The 27,489-nt window shown below is 39.4% G+C and overlaps 1 pseudogene; it reads right to left on the reverse strand.

The window, feature by feature from the left end:
- Nucleotides 1-1,056: 1,056 nt before the first annotated feature.
- Nucleotides 1,057-27,489, reverse strand: part of LOC122691402 — a 193,642-nt pseudogene continuing 167,209 nt past the window's right edge.

The following is a 27,489-nucleotide window of genomic DNA, read 5'->3' on the forward strand; positions in this document are numbered from 1 at the left end:
TTCCAGTTAAAATTGCACCGTCAGTATATTCCAAAAACTAAAAATGAAAATAAATTTGAGTTGAGGTATTCTTTTATAGTCTTAGTACTTTAGGGAATAAACTCTTCCTAGGTATAAAATCTCAACACTACCCTATTGCCCCTACTAGGAACTAGTTTTCATGCCCTATAGTACTTATGAGAATCTTTAAGTTTTCCATTTATCAAAATGGCTGTAATTGTCTCTAGAATTAACACTGAAAGAGCAATGTTTAGTGATTCTAACTTGTCTTCAAACTACAGTCGTGTCCAAGCAGTGTTCCTACCCCCACTTTTTTTTAACCTTTGACCACTCAAGATGTGACAGCATTTCTGCTTAGTAACTGGCATATTATTACATGGTACAAACTATCTTAGTGATTTGTCATAGTTTTTCTCTCCTTCTGCACTAATTCAGATTATTTCTCCTAATCAACAACTTACCAAGAACAAAGTTAAAAGATCTGACCTTAGGTAGTGAATTAAGGTGGATGAAGACACAACAATACTATCAGGAGTGATGGAATATTGCGCGAGTGCAGTGACTAGGGTCTTAGAGAAACCTGATGGTGATCTGGTACATCACATGGCTTGTTTAACATCACCCTCTTTACAACAACCGCAGTTCTACTTCCTCTTATTCCATTTTCTTTCCTGTTCAGTGGCTTGAAATCCTCAAGTAACTCATGTTCTGATTCAACAGTATTTCTCTAACTCCTTTCTGTGTTTTACCTTTTATCTTCCAATGTGCTTTTTTCCCCTGTTGGTACAATAACACACAATTCCAAAGTGCCATCTAATGCACTATGCCACTGAGCACCACAGCCAGTGATTTTAAGTGTACTAAATTATCTTCTGGTTGAAAAGAACATAAGCCGAAGAAATAAATGCCTCTTAACTAAAGGCAACGGTCAAAGAAACTTTTGAATGGGTAGTCGGAAAATGCTTTCAGGCCTGCCTATCAGAGCGGATTGAGAACATTTGCGCTAAGCAGAGCCGTGATGTTACGTGAGCAGTGAGAAGGTGCACAACAGCCACGTATTTTAATTAAAATACTTTTATTCTTTTCTTTTAATATAAACATGAGGAAGAAAAACCACACAAGTTGTAGCATCCTTTTCAAAATAAAACTGCAATCGATACTTGAATCTCCAAGCTCCATAAACAACATTTTTTGAGGTGGTAGACTGTAATATTTTATATCCATTATTTATCGTTTATGTCTCTGTCCTTTAAAAATGATGGAACCTGTGGCACTCAATATAATGTGAAGCCTTGCTATAAAGAGAGAAAGTATTTATAGCCCAGAAATGCTTTGTTTACAGGCAAAATTCCTAGGATTATGTTTGAGAAGGTAGGAGAAAGATTTTACATAGTTGAGAACACTTTTTTTTTTTAATGTTTCACATTTAGGTGACATCATTACCAATTTCCTAAAAGACTGATTACTGGACCTCCCTGTCTTTTAATGGGCTTCCTGGTGGCTAAGTGGTACCCTGTGTTTTAAAAAGCCTGAGGTAAGGGTTCCTAAGATTTATCTTTCCTCAAGTAACAACTTGAACTGACACACCTACAGCCAGGTTAACACGCAGAACAGAAAAGCTGTTTCATGTCGCTTACTTCCCTGTCACTACTACTAGGGTCCAGTTCCTTTCAGTTTATTATCGATAACTAATGCTATTGTTCGTAATTCCTTTACCAAACCTATAAAAAAGAAACTTCCGGGCTCAAGCAGATCAACAGCCCAGCCAGGCAAAGGACTATTTTAAAAAGAGGAGGCCAGGTCTATAAAGATACAAGATATCCTCCTGAAGTCTTGGTGCAATTTGAAGCTTTGATACTTGTAGAAATATAAATGCTACAAACTTACAAAACATCACCTGAGAGTTTACTTGAATTTCTTCTAAACTCATTTAGTTTTGTAAATTTTAAACATTAAGCTCTTAATTTTAATCTTTTGTTTTAGCCTATTGTTTGCCATCTTCAAGAGGGACTGAAACAAAAAATTCAAATTAAAAGCTTAACATCTAAGATTTACAAAACCAAATGAGTTTAGAAGAAATTCAAGTAAACTTTCAAGTCACATTTTGCGTCTGTAGCATTTATACTTCCACGGCAGTGTCCTGGAGTGTCCAAGCACACTGTATTAAAGCTTAAAATTGCACCAAGACTTTTGGGACACCTTCTATTTCACTATCTGCTTATTCCTGGACTAACAGGTTGGCTGCAATTATGAAAATATCCTTTAATACAAGTATTTAACAAAGAGGAAAATCATCAGAAAATGAGAAGCACCATTAGAGTTAACAAGAAACGCAGCAGGGACCCAATAGAAGCAGGTAACAACATACTTTCTCTGCTTATGATCCCAAACATGCTAATATGCTAATAAGTAGTGCTTGCAAAAAAACTGAATGACAAGTGTTATTCAGCAGCTTTTTGGTTTAAACTGATTGCCAAAAATGACTAGCAGCTTCAATGAAATAGGGAGGAAGAATCCTTCAAAACCTAACAGTGCTACAGCAGTCTGTTCCTAAGTGGCTATATGAGTTGTCAGGAGTCCCGTGTTTGAACGGCAATACTGCACTGATTCTAAAGGAATATGCAGCAATATGGGTGAGAAAAATAGGAAAAAGTAAAAGTTATACAGTTAGTGTCTTTAAAGTCTAAAAATTTAAACTATTAAAAAAACCTCACATAGTTCACAGTTATCGGCCTACACAGTAAGCAAATATCTGTGGGTGGGTTGGGAGCTTTTAGCTTTGGAGTGGTTTTTGTAACTCTGTTTACATTAAAAAGGACAGAAGAGTGTGTTGTCTTGACAAGGTCCAGTTTTTTCCTATGACCATAACCTTTGCTGTCTGCAAGTCTCTTGAATTCAGTGTCTTTCTTCTGGGTGAAATACTAACTTTGCTGGTTTCTGAGCAGGAGAGGTGGTATTTCTCCAGTCCTTGTTACGAGGGGTTCATGATGTTACAACCCCTCACCTCTCTCTGTTCATGAGAGGATGGCATTGGAGCGCTGAATACCAATGAAATGATCAGCGCTGAAAGACCTTCTCACAGCAACTCTGCCCACTTTGTATTTGTCTTCACACAGTCTGGAGATGGCCTAAGATAGTCAATCAGATAGAACATAAGTATAATTGGGGGAAAAAAGTTCCAACCTTAAAGAAAGCAGCATTGATAAGCCACACATCTGCATTCATTTAGGTTGACAGTTGCTGCTACTTTGGATAGCTCATATCTACACTGCTGATTCCCTAAGATAATATTCTTCAAGGGCTATGATGAGATTGCTGGGGCAGGGAGGAACATATTTAAAAACTGGGTTCCCAAAATAGGCCCCATCTAACAGCAATATGATGTTACCTACATACTAGGTCCTTAAGCATAATGAACACACCTGAGCAAAATCAGTGTTTACCCAGCTATTCAACTTCTATTCAGTCTTCATTATTTACTACACTACGAACATTTTAATGAGGGTAGGTGTGTGTTGAAGGCAAGAAAGGTCTAGTGATGAAGCACTACAAGGTGCTATTTCACATGCATGTAAATTATTGTAGAAAAATGTCTTATTTCTAAAGTACCAAGGTACCAGAAAAAGTGTCAACTTTATATGTATTCATTTCAGTTGTAAATTTTGCTGTATACCCACCAGAAATCACAAACTACTTCAAATTACTCTTCAAATCACTACTACAAATTCCTTCATCCCATGTATGTTACCACTTCCATTAAAAACCCACCTACTTTCTACATCCAGTTTCTGAACCCACATTCTAATTTCCAAGTATAGGTCTCACAGGTTAGCCCCTGATGCTTCTGGTCTAATAAACTCATGGGGCTGAACTGTGATACACAAACACACACTACAAGCTCAGGCAGTTAAGAATGGTAAGTAATTATCAATGTACATATGATTAGGGACACAATTATAAGAATTATTCCTGTATGGTTATATGTAAGTGTGGAGGTTCAAATGGAAAACCATTAAGAACAATTAAATCTGATTTAAAATATTCTGAATTATGGTTACATAAAAGATATCTGTAATTTTTTTTAAAAAAATAATGTGATATCTCTGTCTAACCCATAAAAGACACAGGGAATAAGATGCCAATGGGTTAATAAGCTCTGCAAACTGTCAGTCACTGCAGAGTGTAAGTCAGCCACAGACGCTGGCTTTGGTGGCTGACAGAAAACCCAGTTAGTGAATCCCCAGTCTTACCTCTAGGCTCTGTGCTCTTTCTGTGCTAAAAGGAGCAATTGGAAAACTCAGGTTGTCGTCATCTGCTAAGGAGAAAAGGTCAAAGTAGTATCTGGCATAAACACTGGTGGAAACCTTAAGATGAAACTGGAGGAGCTCCACAAAGTGCAGTTCCGCCTCATTCCTGGGGGAGGAGAAGACAAAACCAACATAGGACAATTTTAGTCAACTGGGCTATCTTCAGAAACCCCATTCTGTGCCACAACAGCTCTAAATACAGCTTGGAAACAAATAACGGCTCCCCAGCTGGATTAATACACTCATGTTCAAACAAGGGACAGCTCTTGGTGGTTCTTCCTGCGTCCTGGCACTTGGAGTTTGGGACAAGGGGGGGAGGTTACGGCCCTCTTATGCACCCATGCTGCTGACTCGGGGGCTCATTCCTCAGAGTTCCATCAGTGCAGCTGCGCATTCATGCTCCACGCTCGCTCACACGGCCCCGCTACAGTCATCAGATGACAGGAATGATGTGTGCTGTTTACTAGCTCTGGAGAACTTGCAGACATTCCCACAGATAACAGGAAGGGGCTTATTGAAGTAGAGACACGCCAACAAAAGGAGTAGGCACATCACCACGGCAACAAATGGGGCCATGGAGAGCCACTGCTATTATCTCTGAGGGGAGAAGACTCTTGAGGCAACAAGGATTCATCTCAGATAAATAAATAAATAAGCTACACGCGATGCGAAAGGGAATCCCCTCCCCCCGCTCCAGTGCAGGGGACTGTGGCAAAGGGCAGAATGCAAGTTTCTGTTCCTCTTAATCCCAGTAGGACCAGAAGGTGTTCCTGGGACAGGATGGGATACACTTTTCAAGCTATGGGAGGCAGTAGGATTAAGGGGAGACGTCTTGGCTAGACTAAATGCACCTGAGCAATGACCCCGATGGAGCAGTTCCCCCTGCGCTCTGTCCGCCGGCCCTGACTAGGACAGAAGGTGCATAGGCACGCAGGGGGCGAATTCAATGAAGTGGGAAAGTAGGGTCCTGGGAGCAGGTCTTTCCTGTGGGACCATACACAGTCATTAGCTTGTCTAATGTTTAAGTAAATAAAATCAGAGTAAGTCTTACCACTTTCACAGCAATCACTTTAAAGAGTTAATTATATACAAATGATAAATACCCAGACAAATGAAAGTGACTTATTTTTCAAAATATTTGTTTCCTGGTTTTAAAGTGTTAATATTTTATCCATTGGTAAGTCATCAAATGTTTGATGTTCTCCTGCATGGAGAGCAGAGTGTGAGCAGAAATGAGGTTTCTCATTTGCTGAACTTTAAACCTAACTGAACCTACCTCCAAAATTAATTTCCTGTTCATATGGCCATAAGTCTATAGAAATGTAAAACAGATAATGTTTTGATAATCAGCTAATGAGGATTTAATTTATTATGGGAATAAATGCACTTCACTATCCCTTTTATATTCTCTTCCACTAATACATTTTAATTGTGTGGAAATACAGTACTTCATAGGATTAACATGTCTATTAACAGAGCTTTACTTACTGAAGAAAAAGGCATTAGAACTACAGAATACGCTTCTGCGTTTTTTTTTTTTTTTAAATGACTAGATGACTGAAGAGCATGCCATTTATAGGTGCAGCAAATTTTCTGAACAGCAGCTGCTCAATATATTCAAACAAGATACATGGATGTTAGAAAACTTTTAAGGAAAAGCTGATAGATGCCAATTTTTCAATTTAGACTCAAAATGAGACCATTACAAATAGCAGCCAACAGCAGGGGGATGAGACAAATGTGACTTGAACACTTGGCTGTAATGCTTTCCAGTTTCCAAAGATCATAAACAAAAGCAACCTATTACGAACATAGCTCCTGGTGATTCTGTTGTACACAGAAAAGGGCTGTTTACAATTAGCTTCTTCCTGTAGCTAGACACTGCCATCAGTGCTATTGGGCTCACATCTATGAACATCCACACACTTCCCTGCATGTTCTCTGATGCTGTAACTGGACCCAGAGCCCCCGTCAGCTTAGCTGCAGGTTCTGAGAAAATTTCAGCTGCCATCATGGCAGACCTGGTGTTTATGATTACACATTTTCCTTCCTTCAAGGAACCAGTTTAAAGATGGATGATAGTGGTGCTCAACGTCACCTTAGTTTCTACAAATTCCAAAAGTACTTCTACTTATCTCGAATTATCTGCCGTAACACTAAGGTGGCTACCAGCAATATCACCATGACCCTTTCTATCATCAAAGTGGACATTTTCACCAAAAGCCACTTTGACAGCTACCAACAATCACTGGTCCCTTCTCTTAGTCACAAGCTTCTTTGCTTCAGTTGTAAATATGCACTTTGGTAAATCTGAATTAAGAGTCAGGGGCAAAGGGAACAAACTCTTGCCACTGCCTGCCATGACCTTGATCGTCCTCTGCTGTTCAGTATAATAAAGAGGTGCCCCTTTACGTTTTCCTAAATGCCACCCACAAGGACATTTTTCCTGTCAAGTGAGCACTTCTAGAGTCTGCTGCAAATACCTCTCTGGTTCCTGCTGCCTCCCACCCTCGAGGCCCTTCCCTGCAGCCAGACAGCAAGCCTGATGTTTCACGCCCATGGGAGCATGCCATCTGTGAGGAACCCCCCAAGTTAACTCGAGGCCCCACCAAGTACCACTGTGGTTGCTGAGTGCCCCGGGTGAGGCCCCACTGACACTTCCTGGGCTATCTGAGACAAAGGAGTTTCCTAACTCAGCAGACCTACTTCTAAACATGGGGAACACTCCTGACAGTGGAGGAGACAGAACACAGAGATCTGAAACCTTTCTATTTGGTCATCTGTACATCATGGTTTCCGTAACAACAGAACCTTAGAGACAACCTCAGATTACAAAAGAAAAGACCTGCAAAAACAAACATACAATGTGTGACTCAAGTTGAAGTTATAACCTCAGTAGTCTGGAGGTGCTAAGATCTCAGCAGTGACCACTTAACTTCCAAGGCCAGACATGTGTCTCTTAAAAACAGACTGGACCTGGTAGACAGCTTTAAGAAAGACGTGAAGTTATTTACTGCATCATGTTGTTCTGGTAGTGAGCTTGTAAAATGGCAAAAACCACCAGAAAAGTAATTTCAATTTATCAAGCAGAATATTACAACAGTAACACACCAAGATTTAACTAATTAATGATGGGAAATACAAATGGTTATACTACAGCTAGACAGAAAGAAGTCTAATTTTATATTTATACCTAATTCAGCTCTCTGCACAATGTAACATTTCTTAAAATGTAACATTTCTTAAGCTGTAAACTTTATGGGAGTAAATAAGGTATTGGAAAATGGTTAGACAGTTCACCGTAACCTTACAAACTCACATGTCCTCAAGTGTAATGTCCTTTAGGATCTGGCAGTAGTCCGAAATAGCCTTATCGTCCCAAACCTTGGAGGCAAGAAGAATGGCTCCCAAAACAATTCTTTTCCAGTTAGTGGGGCAAAGGTCGATCTCAGCATAAGTTAAAAGCCTTTCTAAGTAAACCTGCAAAAGTAGAGGACTGACCTTTGATTTTAGTTCAGTTTAAAAGCTGTCATAGAATTGTTAGGAATGATAGGTTTCATCTGTTTTTAACATATCTTTTATTCTTTGGTTCTACAGAGACTTTTGCTTGGCCAGCCAAGGCCAAAGGCCAGGTCACAGTTGTAAGGCAAATATTTCTGTCAGTCTGGTATTTCTACTCTGCCCATGTGAATTTCCAACCCAATTTTGGTCGCAGGAATGAAAGGACATCTCAGCATTCTAAAGACAGGCATTGTGTTATTACCTTCCCACTTGTAAAAGGCAGCACGTATGGCCCAGCATTGATTCAACCGTTCAGTAAATGCTTGAGTGCCTACCGTGTGCAATGTACCTACCATACTGGTGGTGGGTACGTGGCAATTTTACATAAAGCTTGAGTATGTAAAACTCTGGTAAGACTGAGCATTTCTTTATCTTCTCTTCAGAGGGTGAACTTGAAGATAATAACTGGTGGTCAAGGAGCCTCCCAGGTCAAGGAGCCTCCTTGCTGCGCCCCACAGGGCAGGCAGCACGGAGCAGCTGTGCTTTACACTCAGGGCCTCTTCAGGGAAGATTCACGCACAAAGAGCTCTTTGTTCACACCCCGATTTTTCACATCTCCATTATTTCATAACTCACTGGTCTTACATATTCTGCAACTTAGTCAATTTGTTTGGTTCTAAGGTGGTTAAGAGCTGCCGATGTCTGAATCCCTGGGGCTCCTCTAAATCTGCCAGGTAGTTTGTGAGATGACTTCATGGCTTCTTTTATATGTGTCAAATGGCTATTCTATAAAGAACCAGACCAAGTTAACAGCTGAGTAAAGACTAAAGACATAAGTTGTGATGGTGTTACCTCTGCAGAAGAAAATATATGCCATTTGACAAAAAGAAAAATGTCCCGTTATCAGACTGACAGCTCCGATCTGCCAAAGCTCTCCAAACTCAATTGTGTTTCAAACACGGTTACTGAGATTATATACTCTTAGTGAACTTCTGCACCCCACTCCCCAGAGAACTCCACACGCGCCAGTACTCTCCAAGAACGAGTCTCCCGCAGGGTCCGCCCCTCTGCTGTATTATGGCACTGACAGAGGCAGTTCAGCCTTAGGGGCAGTCCCTCAGCTTCCTCTCAGCTTCACTTTATAAAGGCAAACCTGGTCTCATTTACACCACTTGCCCTCCTGTCTCAGTGGAAGTTACACTTCTTTCTTTTCCCTGAAGCTAACTCTTCTATGAATGAAGTCAGTCCCACCTCTCATTTCTGCAGAACACTGTTCCCACAATTCATCTCTTCTTGAACAACCCCCTCTCTGTCAGAGATTTTCTCCAATGTTTTCTTACATGTTCTCAGCCCATCCGTCACCACCCCTTAGAACACTTCCTTCAGGAAATGTTCTGACACTGGCTCCTCATGACCCATCCTCTCCTTAGCCCATCTAGTCTGCCCCTGGCCGCCACTGCCCCCCTGAAACTACTGAGGCATGGTCACTGCTGCCTTCATGACAAACAGCCAGCACTCTTCATCACAGCGCCCCACTCCCCAGGCCTGCCCTCAGAGCTGAGAGACACTGCCACACGCCTGGCTGCCGGGACCAAAGACCTCCACTTGAGTTATCTCACTACCATCTGTTGGGAATTCTTATCTCCACTTTCACTGGTCACCTGCCGGCTCTGCTCTTCTGTCCGTCACTTCTGGCTTCTATCACTGCCATTGCCTCCTAACTTCTCTGCTTCCACTGAAAGCCAACCACAGTCTGTTCTCCCCAGAGCAGCCAGGAGAGCCTCTCAGATTAAGTGCACTTCACGGGCCTGCTCAACATCTGCCAGGGCTCTCCCATCAAACAGGTCACTTCTGTGGCCTGCTAGTCACGAGGCCCTGGGTGAGATGCCATCGTCCTTCTGTGCCCTCATTGCCTGTGCCTTCCCTCATTCCCTACTCTGATCACAGCGGCACCCTGCTGACCCCTCAGCACAGAACCCGCTCCTGTCTGCGCCTCGTGCTCTGCCCCCTGCCTGTGCTCTCAGGCCCCTCATCTTCCTCAGTCCAGCCAGGTCCTGGTTCAGATCTCACCTCTGTAAAGAGGCTCTTCCTGGTCTTTCTAGCGTGCATGTGTTAAGTCGCTCAGTCGTGTCTGACTCTGTGACCCCATGGACCCGTCTGGCTCCTCTGTCCATGGGGAATTCTCCAGGCAAGAATACTGCAGTGGGTTGCCACTCCCTTCTCCAGGGGATCTTCCCAAACCAGGGATGGAACCCAAGTCTCCTGCACTGCAGGCAGACTGCTTCCTGTCTGAGCCACCAGGGAAGCCCCTCGAATCTCTCCATCCCTTTACCTTGCTTTCTCTTTCTAGCTTTCACTACTACTTCAAACAGTCATCTTTTTAAAAATACTCATTTTAAAAAGTCTTACACTCTGTGGTACACCCGATACTTACACACACTGTAAATGAACCATACTCCATAAAAACTAGAGAAAAACAAAACCCTTATGTCTGCTATACTTACCTCAGAAAGGCAAGAACTCTCCTCTATGCCCAGCACTTAGAACCGTGACACGGGCAGGCATCTGGTGCCCATGTATGCCCTAAGGAGTTCCTTGGCAGCACTCAGCACGTGCACCATGCTCTCCTTCTTCAAGCTCTCCTGGCAGCTCTTCTGATTCTGTCCTGGGTTTCCTACCACTCCGGCCACTCCTCTGGGGATGTGTCCTGTGAGTGCTGACAGTCCCCACAGATCTATCTTCTCCTCAACTTTTATTTAACGTACTTTCTCTGCATTTGAACAGCTACACGTAATTCCCTGCCTCTTGCTCAGCTTCGGGCTCCAATCCCATACAGTCAAATGACTGCTAGACACTGTCACTCTGCTGTCTCACAGGTCCATCGGGCTTAACTTGTCTACAAAGAAATGCCCCTCTTCCAACCCACACACCCTCTCCTGCCTGCATTTCCCAGCTCTCCACGTGCCAGCGCCACTCCCGCCTCTCTCAAGCACATGCCAACTGAGCCCTGTACCTGGCTCGCAGCTCCAAGAAAAGGCCTGCGTCTGACCCGGGCCCACTGAGGGGAAGCCTCCTCTCCTACACTCTGCCTGCAGGGGCGCGGGCAGCGGTGGACGCAGGCCCTCCCTCCAGACCATGCAGCTGACCTTCCCCTATGGGTTTGCTATAGGGAGGAGTTAGGCAATCCCAACGACCTCTCAGCTGAATATGATGTATTAGTCAAATGATGAAATCTTACCACAGGAATTCAGTATGGATGACAGAAAGGTCCTCACATAGCTGGAGCTCGGCAGGCTAACCTGAGTAAAGCCTTTCCAAGCACTGCTGACACCCCAGTCCTGGGTACCTTCACACGCCGGCACCAGGGGACAGTAGAGATGGTTAACACTGTCGTCCAAGGTCAGGGAGGTGAAGGCAGTCAGTCTCAATCAAGACACACATCACACTGCCTAGGCAACACAGCCTGAGACTCAGAAACACACTGAATCTACACCTGCCGTGGGCCAGGAAGTTCAGTGATCGCCTCCATCCTACCACCCAGCACACTTTGCCGGTGTGCGCCTGTGTGCCCTGTGTGTGCATGCATCCTGAGGTGTGGAAGGAGAAACCAGAAGTCTCTCCTGCTGCCTTTAACATCAATTGTTTTGTGATGAGAAAAGCAGTGGCAACATTTTAAATCATGATGATTACTAAAGCTCAAATCTGTATGTTTTCATTCCTTTTGATACATTTCTCTTTAATAAAGTTCTGATGATCATTTCAGGAACCTACTTTCATTTGAAAAACAGGCCCATACCTTCTGTACAAGAAAAAAATTTCTAGAGATGCTTCTATTAAGAGAAAAATATATTACCAAAGTCACTATTGCACATTTAATAGTAGCCAGCTGGGCGGCACTGAAGAGAGCATACACAAATCTGTAGATGTATTTGGGTTCAGGATCATGCTGAAAGTACTCCTCCGGAACCCTTTCTCGCTGAAAGAAGAAAAAACACAGTGTTAAGTATCCACTGAAGAAAAATACTTAAAAGTACCCTCAAGATAGCAATCTTCACACGTGGGCCCACGTGCTACTTAAAATAATTTTGACTAGGTGACATATCTTGTAGTCTTTTAAATATAAACAATTGGATCCTAAAGTACCATAGTGATTCAATACTCACTACCATTCATTAAAGAAAAATGCAAGCACAACCTCAGAAAATGTATTTTCACCTTCTTCCCCAAAGAATTCTAACCAAATGCAAACTATTTTTAGGCTCAAAGTCTTGCTGATCATTGTACGTCATCAGACTTTTCTGCAGTCAACTATGAAAACACCTTTCCAGTGTCCTGTAACCAGAGGCTCTAAGAGTGTGCTCTCTTACACAGCGGTCACCAGTCACATGTGTCTACTGAGCACCTGAAGAAGTGAGTTTTTAAACCCTGTCATTTTAATTAGTTTAAAATTTAAACAGTTTTTAAATTTTCTCCTTAGAGGTCTTACATATGTGTTAGGAAATGTTTATATTGTGTGACGCTATGGAAAATCATCCTTTAAAAACCTACATTTTCTGTTGCTTGTGTATGTTTACTTACCTGCTCATTCGTCATACAAAGCGTAACTTGGTTCTTATCAGTCACACCCCTGACACAACATGCTTTTGGTAAAATTACTTGACATAATATGGGGTGGGGGAAGAAGACTTAAAGGAAGACAATCTTGGCTTTGAGCTGGAGGCAATAATTTTCTTCTAGTAATTAATTTCAAAGCAAATCAGCATGAAATAAACACAACTGTAATAAGAGAAAAATACACCTTCAATAAAAGTGACACTTACTGTGAGTGGATGTGATCTCTCATCAAAAATGTCCAAGGACCTATTAGAATCTCTATAAAATAAGAATGTGTATTTTAAAAATTAATTCAGGAGTTACTAGCTTAGTAAAATATCTGCTAAAAGTAGAGAGAGGAGTAGAGGAAGCTTAACCTTAATAAAGCAAACAGTTTTACATATTCTCCTGGATTCTGCCCTTAGAAAGGTTTTCTGACCTATTTTATACTCAGCACACCAAGTTGCATGAAATCTCTTCTATAACCAGCCAGAGCTGCCTTTACCCACACAGACCCCTTCTAACAGGCAATGTTCGTAGACCAATACATTTCCACTTCACTAACCTCACAATGGAATATACAAGAACATTTTATAAAGTGGTAGTAGTAGGCAATAAAGTCTTCTAACTTCAATGAATGTAAATATGAGATTCATGATTTTTTCTTGTCTCCACCCCGCTTTTGTTCTTCATATTATATTCTTATTGTTTATTTCTTCTTGTCTCTTTTAAATAGTTTGAGTTAAAAATTTTAATTGTCTTTTAAGAGAGACCAGGCTTTTTCTTTTAAATTCCACCACACTACTACACTGTGCCCATTTAAACAGTAGTTCTGCAAATGTGGTCTATAGGCCTCTATAGGAATCTCCCCTGGCCCCTCTTCAGAAATCCTGTAAGTCCAAGAGGTCAAAACGTGTTTTATAAGAATACCAAGACATCACCTGCCTTTACCCTGTTTGACACTTAACTATGATTGTATAAAAGCAAAAGTGGGTAAAATTGCTCATTTCTGAGTGTGAATCAAGGCAGTGGTATGAAACTAAATTAGAAGTCATTCACTTATTCCTGGCCAAATGAATGTAAAAAATCTGCTTCACTTAAGAACATCCATGATGAAAGAGTAAAAATTAAGTGTTCTTAAACCTTTACTCTTCTTCTTCATATTCTGAGTAAACGGAAAGTATGCATTAAGCGCTTGTATGGACTGAAATATGGCTGTGCTAAGGAAGAGCATTTGTAACTTACTGGTAACCAAGTCACTTTCTTCCCCCTAGAACATCATATTTAAACCACTTTTTTCATGAAACGCCAATTGACAGTCATTTTTTCAAAAATGAACAAAGTGAGCCTGTCACTTCAAAGAAAACTCTAAACTATTTGTTGCCAATGATAAAATTCAAACCATCAAGCTAAAAATATTAGGATTTTTGGAAAATTTGTACCTTCCAGTGTGTTATTTATGGTGAGCTTGATTTATCAATACTTAAAGACTTTCCTGATAAGACTGGTAGTGATACTAACAAGAGTGAGTTTTTGACACTGTCTGAAGACATGTGAACCAATACTTTGCAAATGACAATGTATAATATAAAATCATGTACAGATAAAAAGATCCACTCAGTATGCATGACAGATCAATGGGCATTAATTTAACATAGTATCTACCTCAAGTTCACTGATAATGACTTGGAACTCCATCTTAACTAATTTAATAAACTGGCACATGTGGATTTTGGGGACAGTATCAAAGAATATGTCCAATTATCTCAAGGCTTTAAAAATTCACCTTTTCCCAACTATATGTCTGCATGTAGCTGGATCTTCATATTGCTTCTTCAAAGCAAATGACTGAAGACAATGTTGACATGAGAATCAACTGTCTCCTATTAATGAGATACTATCCTCTCCACTATTTTGTTGTGGAAAATGGTTATTTTTCATTAAAAAAATGACTTATGTTAAACACTGGGGTCCCCAGTCAGATGGTGATCTCATCCCTCAGGAGACAGTGTTCCTGTCCTAATGTGGAGAGAAGCAGAACACCTTACTTGCACCTACAGAGCAGAGGCCGGGGTGCTGCTAAACACTCTGCGGCACACAGGGTGGCACCCCACGCCAAAGCCTCATCCGGCTCAGAACTTCAGCAGTGCTGAGGAAAGCCTGTTTTCACATACAGTGGATTTAATTTTTTAAATTTTAAATTTCAATTTCTAATACAGTAAATATCCATGTAAACCACATAAAACTTAAAGAATTAAGAGTCTCAAAATAAAAATAAATGATTCACTTCAATACTGTAATGAAAGGACTCCTAACAGTAAAAGCTTACTCTAATACTGTCCATTGTTATTAACACTAAACTTGATACTGTGTAAATTAATTAGCTGGAATAACAAGACAGGTTTTAAAAGAGCTCACCTGTTTTTTATGTGGTTATATATTTCTAAGCTCACCCTGTGGAGGAAAAAAAAATATTGTAATAATTGGTTTTTATCACATTAGGCCTGAAGACATTTTAAAGGGTTGGTAGAGAGGTAAGACCATCCAGATGCCCGGTGGCCCCCACACCCCCTAATTCAGAGCAGTACCCATAGGTGGTATCCCCCATGTTTTAGGTTCTTTGGCTTTTAGCAAAATTAGGAGACCCAAAATATAGATGTGCTCTTAGAAGACATGTTTGGGTTGATTATTATAATATATAAATTCTTACATATTTCCCCGGTCATTTGTCCTTCTATGCACAGAATCTTTCATCCCATACAAGTTACATCATCTATCCACATGGTTAAATTTAAGCCATACAGATTTTGTGCGTGTGGCTTTTTGTTAGGCACTGCATTTCAGTTGATTCCGTTCGGTAGTCCCCCTAACACATCTATTTTCCATTATTTCTCTAAAAGTAAGTAATACAAGTGCTCCATATCAAATAAAATGGATTTAAAATCACTTTCACACATAATTATTAGAAAATTTAATAGCAAAATTTTATAGTCACAAAATTGATGATAGGCCTAGTTATCCTGAAATAAGCACTGCTAATAAGGCAGCACAATACAACACAGTACACTATTAATGACAGGTATTTCCACATTATTTTAAATAAAGTATTAACTAACCAACAGGTACAAGTCCTCAGATAGTTTTTACACTACTATAGCCCTAAGTTATTCACAGATGCTGTGTATTAGGCAATTAAGGGGTTCTCTGGTTAAGTTATTTGCTTCCCTTTGTTCTCAGTATCTAAAATGAAACTCAAAATAATAGAGAGAAGGCAAATCTGAATTTTGTAACTCCTCTATAGAATCTTAGCATTTGCAGAAAGGCCTGTAACACTGTTAGCATCAAAGATGGATACTTCTATAGTGCTTCAAAGTTTCTTCAAATTGATTTTAAAGTCACAGAATTAAAAGTTACACGATAAAAAGGGCAACTGAACCTAATATGATACTTAACCCATTTTACAAATAAGAGAATCAAGGCTTAAAATTGACTTACTCAACGTCCCACCAGTTATCAGAAGTAGTTCTCTTTCTCCTACCCTCAAAGCAGAGAGTGGTTCCCAAGGTCAGCTGCACACTGGATTACCCGGGACGCTTTAAACACTGCCTGGCTTCTGCTTCAAAATGTTCTGATTTAACTGCATTAGGTACGACCTGGGCAACAGGATTGTATTTAAAGCTCCCCAGGTGACTGCAACGTGCAGCCAAGTCTAGGAATGAATGAGTCAGGGTTAAGATCAGAATCTCTCAGGATGCTTTTGTCTATGAAATCATGCCTCACACATCATTCCTCAGCTTGTCAAAAGGGGTGTGTGTGTGAGAGAAAGAGACACAGGGACAGAGAGGCAGATAGACCCACAGACTGTGTCTTGAGGGCAGGGAGGAAAGGTGGAATTCATGTATGTGTTCAGAGACATACATCTTGAAAAAGTTGCACAAGTGATTCTAATAAGGCTCACCTACCCCAAATGAAAACTAATCCCATCGTATTTTTCAAGATCATTCCTAAAAGCCAATTTGCCCTATTAATTTTCTCAGTAAACCTTTATTTCATCAATAATGAATGTGAATGGTCATTTTTAAAACTTAATGAGAAAAAAATTTACTTTATTTCCAAACACTAAGACTAGGTTGAGAATAAAAAGCATGAAACCTACTTGTCTGAGCAAGGTTAATCTTTAAAACTACTTCTGAATTATATACTGGAACATCAGGCTCTTTTGAATTCAAAAGAAGCTGTGAGTCTAGCCACAGTGAGAGTAGTTTTTAACCCACAGATTTAGAGTCTTGGCTGAATAAAAACATTCAGTGATTACGAGAGAAGTGCCAAAACTCAGGACTTTAAAGAGCAATGGGGCTCAGTTTTTGTTGAAATACGATTTGACCGAAACTAATATTATAAGAAAGTTACATTATTATGATTGTGAACTGGTTGTTTTTAATTAAAGTTAGAAGTTACTGATCATTTAAATAGCTAAAAAATAAAAAGCCTTGCACATTAAAAATTAAATTAAATTTATAAGCTAATTATACTTTTAAGACAGAAAAGTAAAATTAATGATAAGGATACTAATATATTTTTTTTAAATTTTATTTATTTTTTCAGTGGGTTTTGTCATACATTGATATGAATCAGCAATAGATTTACACGTATTCCCCATCCCGATCCCCCCCTCCCACCTCCCTCTCCACCCGATTCCTCTGGGTCTTCCCAGTGCACCAGGCCAGAGCACTTTGTCTCATGCATCCCACCTGGGCTGGTGACCTGTTTCACCATAGATAATATACATGCTGTTCTTTCGAAACATCCCACCCTCACCTTCTCCCAGAGAGTTCAAAAGTCTGTTCTGTACTTCTGTGTCTCTTTTTCTGTTTTTGCATATAGGGTTGTCGTTACCATATTTCTAAATTCCATATATATGTGTTAGTATGCTGTAATGGTCTTTATCTTTCTGGCTCACTTCACTCTGTATAAGGGGCTCCAGTTTCATCCATCTCATTAGAACTGATTCAAATGAATTCTTTTTAACGGCTGAGTAATATTCCATGGTGTATATGTACCACAGCTTCCTTATCCATTCATCTGCTGATGGGCATCTAGGTTGCTTCCATGTCCTGGCTATTATAAACAGTGCTGTGATGAACATTGGGGTGCACGTGTCTCTTTCAGATCTGGTTTCCTCAGTGTGTATGCCCAGAAGTGGGATTGCTGGGTCATATGGCAGTTCCATTTCCAGTTTTTTAAGAAATCTCCACACTGTTTTCCATAGCGGCTGTACTAGTTTGCATTCCCACCAACAGTGTAAGAGGGTTCCCTTTTCTCCACACCCTCTCCAGCATTTATTGCTTGTAGACTTTTGGATAGCAGCCATCCTGACTGGCGTGTAATGGTACCTCATTGTGGTTTTGATTTGCATTTCTCTGATAATGAGTGATGTTGAGCATCTTTTCATGTGTTTGTTAGCCATCTGTATGTCTTCTTTGGAGAAATGTCTGTTTAGTTCTTTGGCCCATTTTTTGATTGGGTCATTTATTTTTCTGGAATTGAGCTTCAAGAGTTGCTTGTATATTTTTGAGATTAATCCTTTGTCTGTTTCTTCATTTGCTATTATTTTCTCCCAATCTGAGGGCTGTCTTTTCACCTTACTTATAGTTTCCTTTGTTGTGCAAAAGCTTTTAAGTTTCATTAGGTCCCATTTGTTTATTTTTGCTTTTATTTCCAATATTCTGGGAGGTGGGTCATAGAGGATCTTGCTGTGATTTATGTCGGAGAGTGTTTTGCCTATGTTCTCCTCTAGGAGTTTTATAGTTTCTGGTCTTACATTTAGATCTTTAATCCATTTTGAGTTTATTTTTGTGTATGGTGTTAGAAAGTGTTCTAGTTTCAGAATCCAGATAGGAAAAGAAGAAGTGAAACTCTCGCTGTTTGCAGATGACATGATCCTCTACATAGAAAACCCTAAAGACTCTACCAGAAAATTACTAGAGCTAATCAATGAATATAGTAAAGTTGCAGGATATAAAATTAACACACGAAAATCCCTTGCATTCCTATATACTAACAATGAGAAAACAGAAAGAGAAATTAAGGAAACAATACCATTCACCATTGCAACAAAAAGAATAAAATACTTAGGAGTATATCTACCTAAAGAAACAAAAGACCTATACATAGAAAACTATAAAACACTGATGAAAGAAATCAAAGAGGACACAAACAGATGGAGAAACATACCGTGTTCATGGATTGGAAGAATCAATATTGTCAAAATGGCTATTCTACCCAAAGCAATCTATAGATTCAATGCAATCCCTATCAAGCTACCAACGGTATTTGTCACAGAACTAGACCAAAGAATTTCACAATTTGTATGGAAATACAAAAAACCTCGAATAGCCAAAGTAATCTTGAGAAAGAAGAATGGAACTGGAGGAATCAACCTGCCTGACTTCAGACTCTACTACAAAGCCACAGTCATCAAGACAGTATGGTACTGGCACAAAGACAGAAATACAGATCAATGGAACAGAATAGAAAGCCCAGAGATAAATCCATGAACTTATGGACACCTTATCTTTGACAAAGGAGGCAAGGATATACAATGGAAAAAAGACAACCTCTTTAACAAGTGGTGCTGGGAAAGCTGGTCAACCACTTGTAAAAGAATGAAACTAGGATACTAATATTTTCAAGTAGCATTTCCCAAACTGTTCTGGAAAGTCAACATTCATATGCTAAGAAGACATTATTTAATGTTCCATGGACAACCCCAAGGGAGGCAGGAAGGTCTGCATCCTGTTTCGTTTTTAATTCTCTCTCTTAAATAAACTTGAACATTCCCATGATTAGGGCGTTTTGAACTGTGCATCTCCAATTGTGGACTATGAGGGGCTTCCAGAAGTTGAGGAATAGTTTTCGTCATTGTAACACTGTTCGTGTCTTCTTAAGTATAAGCCTGGCCACAGCCTTGTTTCTGAAACTTCATCTCTTTTTTTGTTCTCTGCTTTGATTGATACAGTGTGTTAGAGATACACATATATAAACAAAAATTAAAAAAAAAAACAAAAACAAAAATTTAATGTGTCTATTAAGTTAAAATCTCAGTTGAACAAATTTCATCTATGGAGAAATTAAGCTTGAGAGTATGCCCCTTAAAACGGTTTTGATATATTTTCCCCCTCTTTGGGGGAGAGGAAGGAGAAGTAAAATTTCCTACAGAAATATTGCAGGAAAAAAATGCACGGTGGGATAAATCTGACCAAGTCCAGTTAAATTTAACTGCAGATTCACTTCAGTGCCAATAGGGGACAAGCTGTTCCTTCTTCTAATGGTAGCTTCCAAACTAGTATACATAGTTGTAGGACTCTCCCAACTCATAAAGAAATAATTTTTTTTCTAGAAACATACAATAAACAGGTACCTCTGTTTCTCATTATGTTCAACATTGTCTTAACAATAGAAATGAATCAAATGAGGTTTACATTTTTCCTGGGATTTCTCACTTGCTAACTGACTTTCCCTTCTATCATGTACTCTATGATTAACATGGAAACTGAAGACTCATATTGAGAGGTCCCTGAAGCCAACATAGAGTTGACACCAGTTTCTTAACCTGATCACTGAAAAGGACAAACCAAACGAATGAAATAATGTATGGCGAGGATGCTTTCAGCATGAAGGGGGTCTGCCACTCAGCCTTGGCAACCTAGTTGTACTCACCATTTTATTGTGGTTCTAAGATTAGGCTCGCTGACTGTGCTGTCATCTGGAAATATGGTTGGGCATGAGCTATACCTTTTAGTAAGCTTCCTTGGAGATACCTGAAGGGGAAGGGAGATAGAAGAAAATGTCACAGTAAGTTAAACCTATAAAAGTGTGTTTTTTCCTTGGTTAAAATGTCAAACGATAAAGCATTAAGATTTTCCTTATACTCCATGAACTGCTGAGTGTGGCATCACGTGCAGCTCCATGGGAAACCTCTGTACTCTCACTTCCACAGGCAAGATCTGAGAAATGTGGTATAAACTGCTGCTCTTGAAAAAGGACCCACAAATGAACCTGGAAAGCACCTATTATAAATTGCCTTTATAGTAATGAGAAAGCTTTTAGTAAGACTTCAGTGTTTCTTCCTTAAGCAATGAAATGCAGCGGAGATTTCTATTTCTATTCATTTACTACAATAAAATGCAATGCTTTATATAATATCGATGTGAGAGCATTTCATTGCAGTCAATGAACGCCAATCATAAATGTATTAGTTTGGGAGACAGTGTGAGGAAACAAGCGTTTTTGAATCAGAGGCTGGGCATGCCAGGGCTGCTCTATCACTAGTGACCTGAAGGCCATAAATCTCTTTGAGCCTCAGTTTCCTTATCTGGAGGATGAAAGGGTATAGCTTTAAGATTCTCTCACAGCCAAGAAACAGACAAAGCAGCTCTGAGAATTTCACGGTTAAGTAAGACTGCCATTATATTACACAAGGGAGAGCCTCAGAGAATACTTTCCACTCATCTCACAGTTTTATTAATTCTACTCTACATGTTATCTGCCACTCATCATGGCACTCTGCTGCCTTGCACATGCTGCTCTCTGCCTGCAGTGGCTTCTTCCTCCTCCTTGTCCCAGCAAGCTTGACCCCATCGACCTCCAGCAAACCTCAGCCAGCAGCCACACCACCAAACTTCTACCTTTCTGCACACTTACACCTCTGTTTCACCACCTGTTACATGGTCTCAACTGCTTGCCTGGTATCCCCCTCCTAAGTAAGCAAACAAGCTCCTCCAGGTGACAGATTCTTACTGCTCCTCCTCCAGCTGCTGAGAACAGAATCTGGGACAAATTAGGAATCAAGAAGCATTTGACCAATTATTTAAGATCGATTACAACTGGAAGGTAAATCATGCTAATGATACACATTCAAACTATCTGCAGTGGTGCTGGGTAGGTGACAAAGAGCTTTGTCAGACCCTCTAGAGAACAAGCTATCTTTAAAACACTTTAGAAGTATCCATTTATTTGTGAAGAGCCCAAAACACAGCCATAGTCAAATACTAAAACAGCCTGAACTATGTGAGGACAATTCTCTTCCTTTAAGTAAAGGCCAATAATCAAATCCCAGTCACTGTCAGTAGCTCTGAGTAATAGCATTCTTTAATACCACAGAACACAAACAGTTTTAACACTTGGTTTTCTTGGGTTTTGTTTACTAATTCCGATGAGCCTTCCTTCCTTCTATTAAAATAGTTTTCACCACGCTGTCACACTCTATCCATGTCCTCCACAAACGCATCAAAGGTGAAACAAGGAGAAAGTCTAGTCAATGTTTTTTTTTAAATACAGAGCATTTAAATAAACATTGCCAGTAGCCAATAATAAGAACTATCCAAATGGGTGTATAAGCCACCGTTTTGCTTGTTTCAGGTATTTTATGGCAAGGCCACTTACTCCTTATTAACAAAAAGTTCTACACATAACATACCTGAAAAGTACCACTATTTGGGAGAATTTCTCCTTCAAGCTAGAAATGATTTCAACTGAAACTCATATATTCCTTAAGCCATCTGGTTAATGTGTAATTTCAGAATCTCAAAAGAGACACAGCATGAAAACTGTTCATTCAAATAGTTATATTCTAAATGAAGTTATCTTTTAAAAGGTCACCACTATTAAGAGTATGACACATTACACACAGTAAAAGTCAGTTCTGACTATAAAATCTACCTATGAGGGGAATAAAAATAGTAAGAAAATGCACCAAAATATAGACTAGTTTGTAGAGCTTTGGCTTTGGGTAACATTTATCCCGTTTTTCTCTATTAAAACTTTTTTCTTTATTATGAATTATATCTGTTTATCTTTGGAAATATTAGTGCTGAAACGTTTAAGAAGTTTAATCAGACGTAGCCCTACAGACTACGGGCGCTCATTTAGTCTATCAGTAACCTACAGACTACTGGCTAGATCCTACCAAAGAAATAGTGAACGCTTCTCCAGGCCTACTCCTGAAGCGATTCAAACTTTTGGCATCTACTATTCACTAAAGGATGGCAGAATGAAAGCCTCTGAGCAAAGCCTGGATGTATTAGCTGCCAACAGGTTACTTTCCCCTCATCTCACTTTAAAATTTAAGGTAACTGTCCTTTATGATTAAAGCCTTATCATCACTGGCTCAAAACCTCAATAAACTACACTGACAAAGATTAATGATATAAAATGCAAATACAAAAATCAAACAGCAGAACCCACTCACTGATAGTTTAATGTTCAATGAAGAAGAGTATTTACCTTCATTCAGAGCTAAGGACAGAACAGATGGACTTCTACAATCTTTACAAGAAGGGAAAAGGCTTACTTAGTAGACTTCAGTGTTAATGGCAAAGACTAGAAAATCATCATACTGGAAGACTAATAAGTAACAATCCCCCCCAAAACTTATCATTAAAAGTCAAGCACCTGTTGAAATTCTGCCTCCACCCAAGTGAATCTTCCCATCCTGCCTACTGCCTCTGAGTTTAACCCATCAAAAAAATTAAGCTGAAATTCACTTTTTTCTTCCCCTTTCCACAAGCTTTAGATGTGTTTATTAATAATTATTAAGACTTTAACTTAAAATTTTGTAATATTCTATGCATTAGCGTGGGGCTTCCCTGGTGGCTCAGTGGGTGAAGAATCCACCTGCCAATGCAGGAGACGCAGGTTTGATCCCTCAATCAGGAAGATCCCCTGAAGAAGGAAATAGCAACCCACTCCAGTATTCTTGCCTGGAAAAGTCCATGAACAGGGGAGCCTGGTGGGATACAGTCCCTGGGGTTGCAGAAGAGTCATGTCTGACTTAGCAACAAAACAACAAGAAGTGCATGAGTGTAAACTACTCCATCCACATTACTGCACGTTAATGGCCAATGTGGCAGGATGAGTAGTCTGAACAGGATTCTTATCAAGGCCTTAGTAGAAATGTGCAGTATTCTAATTGTAGGTATAATAGAAAGTACTGTCTGAGTCAGTATCATTAACTATACTGAATTAAAACTTTTAAACTGAGAATTTACATTCAAAGTATAAATCCAACTTTGAGTGGACCAACCACAAATCTACTTCTTTTCCCACCTTCTTTCAGAGATATCATCTCATTAGAATTAAAAGTATTTTGTCAAAAAAGCTGTACCCAAGACAGGATAAACTGCAGATGATTTTTGATGTTTGAAAGATGAAAAAATGAGATAAAGGAGTAGTAACTGACATGGCATAACAGAGGAAGCACAACCTTGGAACTACAGAGTGACTGGGCCAGGAACAACAAAACCAATCTGGCTTACAGAACCCAAGGCAGGTTCAAAATTCAGAGACGTGGTCGCCAAATCCGTGCAGTGAGGTCTATCAGTTAGCAAAGTGATGCTTCCAATTAGATCTTAACAGACAGCGAGGGACCATCACATGTTTGAGGGAAACCTCCAAGAAGTCACAGATCAAAGCAGGGAGAAGGAACTGATGGGAATGATAAAAATCCAGGAGCAAATAAAAACTTAAAAAAAAATCTTCAACATCTACAGAAAGATGAGAAATTGCATCAGTGAAAAAAAGAATGAAAGGATGGAAGAGAACTCTAAAAAATAAGGTAGACAAAACAATATATTCAATAGAAGGATTAGAGCAGAGTCAAGGAAACCTCCATGAAGTAGGACAAGAAGACAAAATGGAAAACAGAAGGGGAAAAAAATCTGTACAGAAATATTGCTCTAAAATTTTCAACATCTAACAGGAATCCAAAAGAAAAAAATAGAAAATACCAAAGCAGCACACAAAAAAATTCACTAGAAGAAAAGATGTTCTGCATGTTTAAATGCCCCAATAGCGTGACAAGGTCTATACCAAACCATGTTATGAAATTTCAAAACCCCACAAAGACAGAGGGTACTACAAAGTTCCACAGGAGGAAGGAATGGAGAAAAGACTAACTTGGTAATATACAATGTATCAAATTCAATAGATTTAAGAGCAACACTGTAAATGAGAAGACAAGAGGGAAATGTCTCTAAAACTGCAAAAATTAGTTTCGACCTAGAATTCTACACTGTATCAAATAGAAGGAGTTTCACAGAGGCTAGGTCTTTATAAAATTTTTGCTCATGTGCCTTTTTCCAGGAAAATGTGCTCCAGTAAAACAGGACAGAGGGAAACAGAATCTAGGACATAGGCGATCCAACACGAGAGAGCAGTGATGTGAGATCCCAGGTGACTTCACATAGATATCCCAGGAAAACAGGCACAGAGCTAGTCCAGGAATCATTAGTATGTAGGAGGTAGGAAGACAAAAGGTTGGCGAAGAGTGTCTCCAAGAAGAAATGGAACAGATGTGGTTTTCTGGATGGTAAATATTTTTGATAGGCATGTGACAAATGTTACAACATTTGGGGGAAAAAATAGCTGTTAGAGTGAATATAGTCAGGAAATTAATTCCACAGAACAAAAATGAAGAATGTGAAAACAGGGAGACTGGCCAGGGAGCTACTCAACTATGTTGGGCTGTGTGAGATCATGTTTGCTAGAAAAAGCAGAACTGGATTATCCTGAGAAGTGTAGAAGTGCTCAGATTTCATTAATATTGAAGAAAAAGAATGAAAGGTGTATAAGGAGGTGGCACAGAGAACTATATGGCTCAGCAATGAACAATACTTGCTTAGTCATAATAAAGTAAACAGTGATTCCGATTTAACAAAAACTGATGCATGTAAAGGGACCAGAAGGAGGGAAATAAAATCACGGTGGACGAGGAGGTTAAGCTTTCACCTGTTGTGCCAAGAAGTCAATGGACGGTGCTAAAAATTAAATTACCTATTACACTTTTATTACTTTGGTTAAAAACTAAGATAAAAAATTTAAGGCAAAAGAATTTAAGGTAGATCTTTATGCTATAACCATATTATTGAAATTTAACTTAAATGTCAGGACCCTTAAAAAAAAAAGGGTACTACTAAGTCAAACACCTTTCTGAATATACTTGATAATTAGGAACTAGAGATTCAGAAATTTTATAAATAAGAGGTTAAATGCTAACAGTATTGGATCCATCATACTTTTTAGGAATCATGGCAGACATACTTTTAATTAATCAAACTATTGATTTCTTAACTTTTCAACTATTTACTCACATGGTTTAAATGGTTGCTCTTCCTCTTTTCTCGCACTAAGAATAAAAAAAAAACTAACTGATGAATTCTGATAAAACTACCATAGAAAAATAAGTCACTAATTATCTGATGGATTACCAATATACACAATGAGTTAAAATTTCATTCTGTTTTTTAAAATAACTTCCAACAAAATATATAATTTAAACCACCCAGCAAAATGAATCCTAGAAATAATATTTAAAAACTTAGTTTTACTATTTGACTAATACTAACAGATACTCTGTATTAGGTACAAATCAAAGACTCTCCATTTACAAAAGAAAAGGACAAAGCAAATTAGGCCAGGTGAGATATTTAGCTGATAAAAAAATTTACCAGCTGCACAGTATGTAGTATTTTCTAGTTCTACATGTACTTTAGTCACCAGGATTAACAGATGACAACTCCAAGTTCCAGTTTCTGGTCAAGCACCCGTGTCTCTGGAAGCATCCCGAACCACTTATTGGTCACCTACTCAAACACCCAACTTAAAAAATACAGGTTCTTTACACACTGGAAAGTAATCTATAAATTTTAACATACGTGCTGACCTCACTGAACATACATCGACAGCACATAGAACTGTTTTGCTCCAACAAAGGCCAGAAGAATATAAGCTCAAAGAGGGTCTTAGGCCATACACTTTCCCACGGCATCACAAGCACGAATTCCTTTAGACTGAGGAGAGACAGGGGCATGGGAGAGTGTTTCTTTTACTCTCTCCACCGTCTCTCTACAGTGTGAGCAGCTCAGGAGTCTGGAAAAGACTGAGAAATACAGTAATCCTAACTAAAAATAATTGCCTCAAGGCAAAGTACACACACTTTAAGAAAATGCAAACTAGAAACCCCAGGAGCTCCCAGGTTGGAGAACATGTGGTACACTCTGGGCCCTGCCCCCATGCCTGGCCCTCTTCCGTCTGGCTGTTCCTGAGACAGACCCTTTGATAAAAACCAGTAATCTAATGAAAATAAAAGAGGAAAAGAACCCTCTATTTTTTACTGTGCTGCATTACTTCAAATATTATAGAACGTTCACTTCTGGTATTCCTGCTCTCATAAACCACCGAAAAACCTGATCATATATGGCTTTTTAGCAAATAAACTAGGATTTAACATATATTAAGGAAGACAAGCAGGCAAGACAAGCAGGAGTGCAAAAACTTCTGATTCTCATCTTAAAACAAGCAGGACACTGGAAATTTACACAAGGTTTCCCACACTGAGGATAACCTTCTGGAAAATCCCATATGGCAGGCACACTGGTCTGATTACCCTGACCCAGCACTACATCAGGATGAAAGAACTTTGAAGAGCTAAAAGTTCTTATAAGAACTTTTAAAAGAACTTAAAAATTCACATGAATCTGGATGTGAGAGAGGTTCACCCGGTTGAGCACTGTGCAAAATGGTGCCGAAATCACAAGCCTCGACTCCCATACATAACAACTGATTATGAAGACCTAACTGTGACCTAAACCGTGTCATTCATCTTTACCTCATGTGCTCTTGGAGCGAAAGGAAAAGGACAAAGTAGCATGGAAAAACAGACCACAACTAAATCATGTGGCAAGCTGACTGCTGATAAAGAAATAGCAAAGTGTATAAACAGATGGTCTGGGTGTTTTTCCTCATTAAAACAGTGACACCTAAATGAAAAATGTATCATCACATATTAAAATAAAACATCACATATTAAAATATTATCACATATGAAAAAAAAAAATTAAACCATTCTAAGTGCTTTTCTGTATCTTCCTATAATACACAAAACAAAAACAGTTTTCAATCTTTTTCTCAGGGGGGGAAAACACTGTCTTACCGTCCGTTTCAGATTTGCTCCGGAAAATTGTGCTTGCCCTTGGGTGGTCAAAAGGGTTTGATTCCAAAGCTAAGTCTGCACAGGAAAAAGAAAAAGGTG

Source organism: Cervus elaphus, unplaced genomic scaffold (genome assembly GCF_910594005.1).
Source record: "Cervus elaphus unplaced genomic scaffold, mCerEla1.1, whole genome shotgun sequence".
Taxonomy (NCBI): domain Eukaryota; kingdom Metazoa; phylum Chordata; class Mammalia; order Artiodactyla; family Cervidae; genus Cervus; species Cervus elaphus.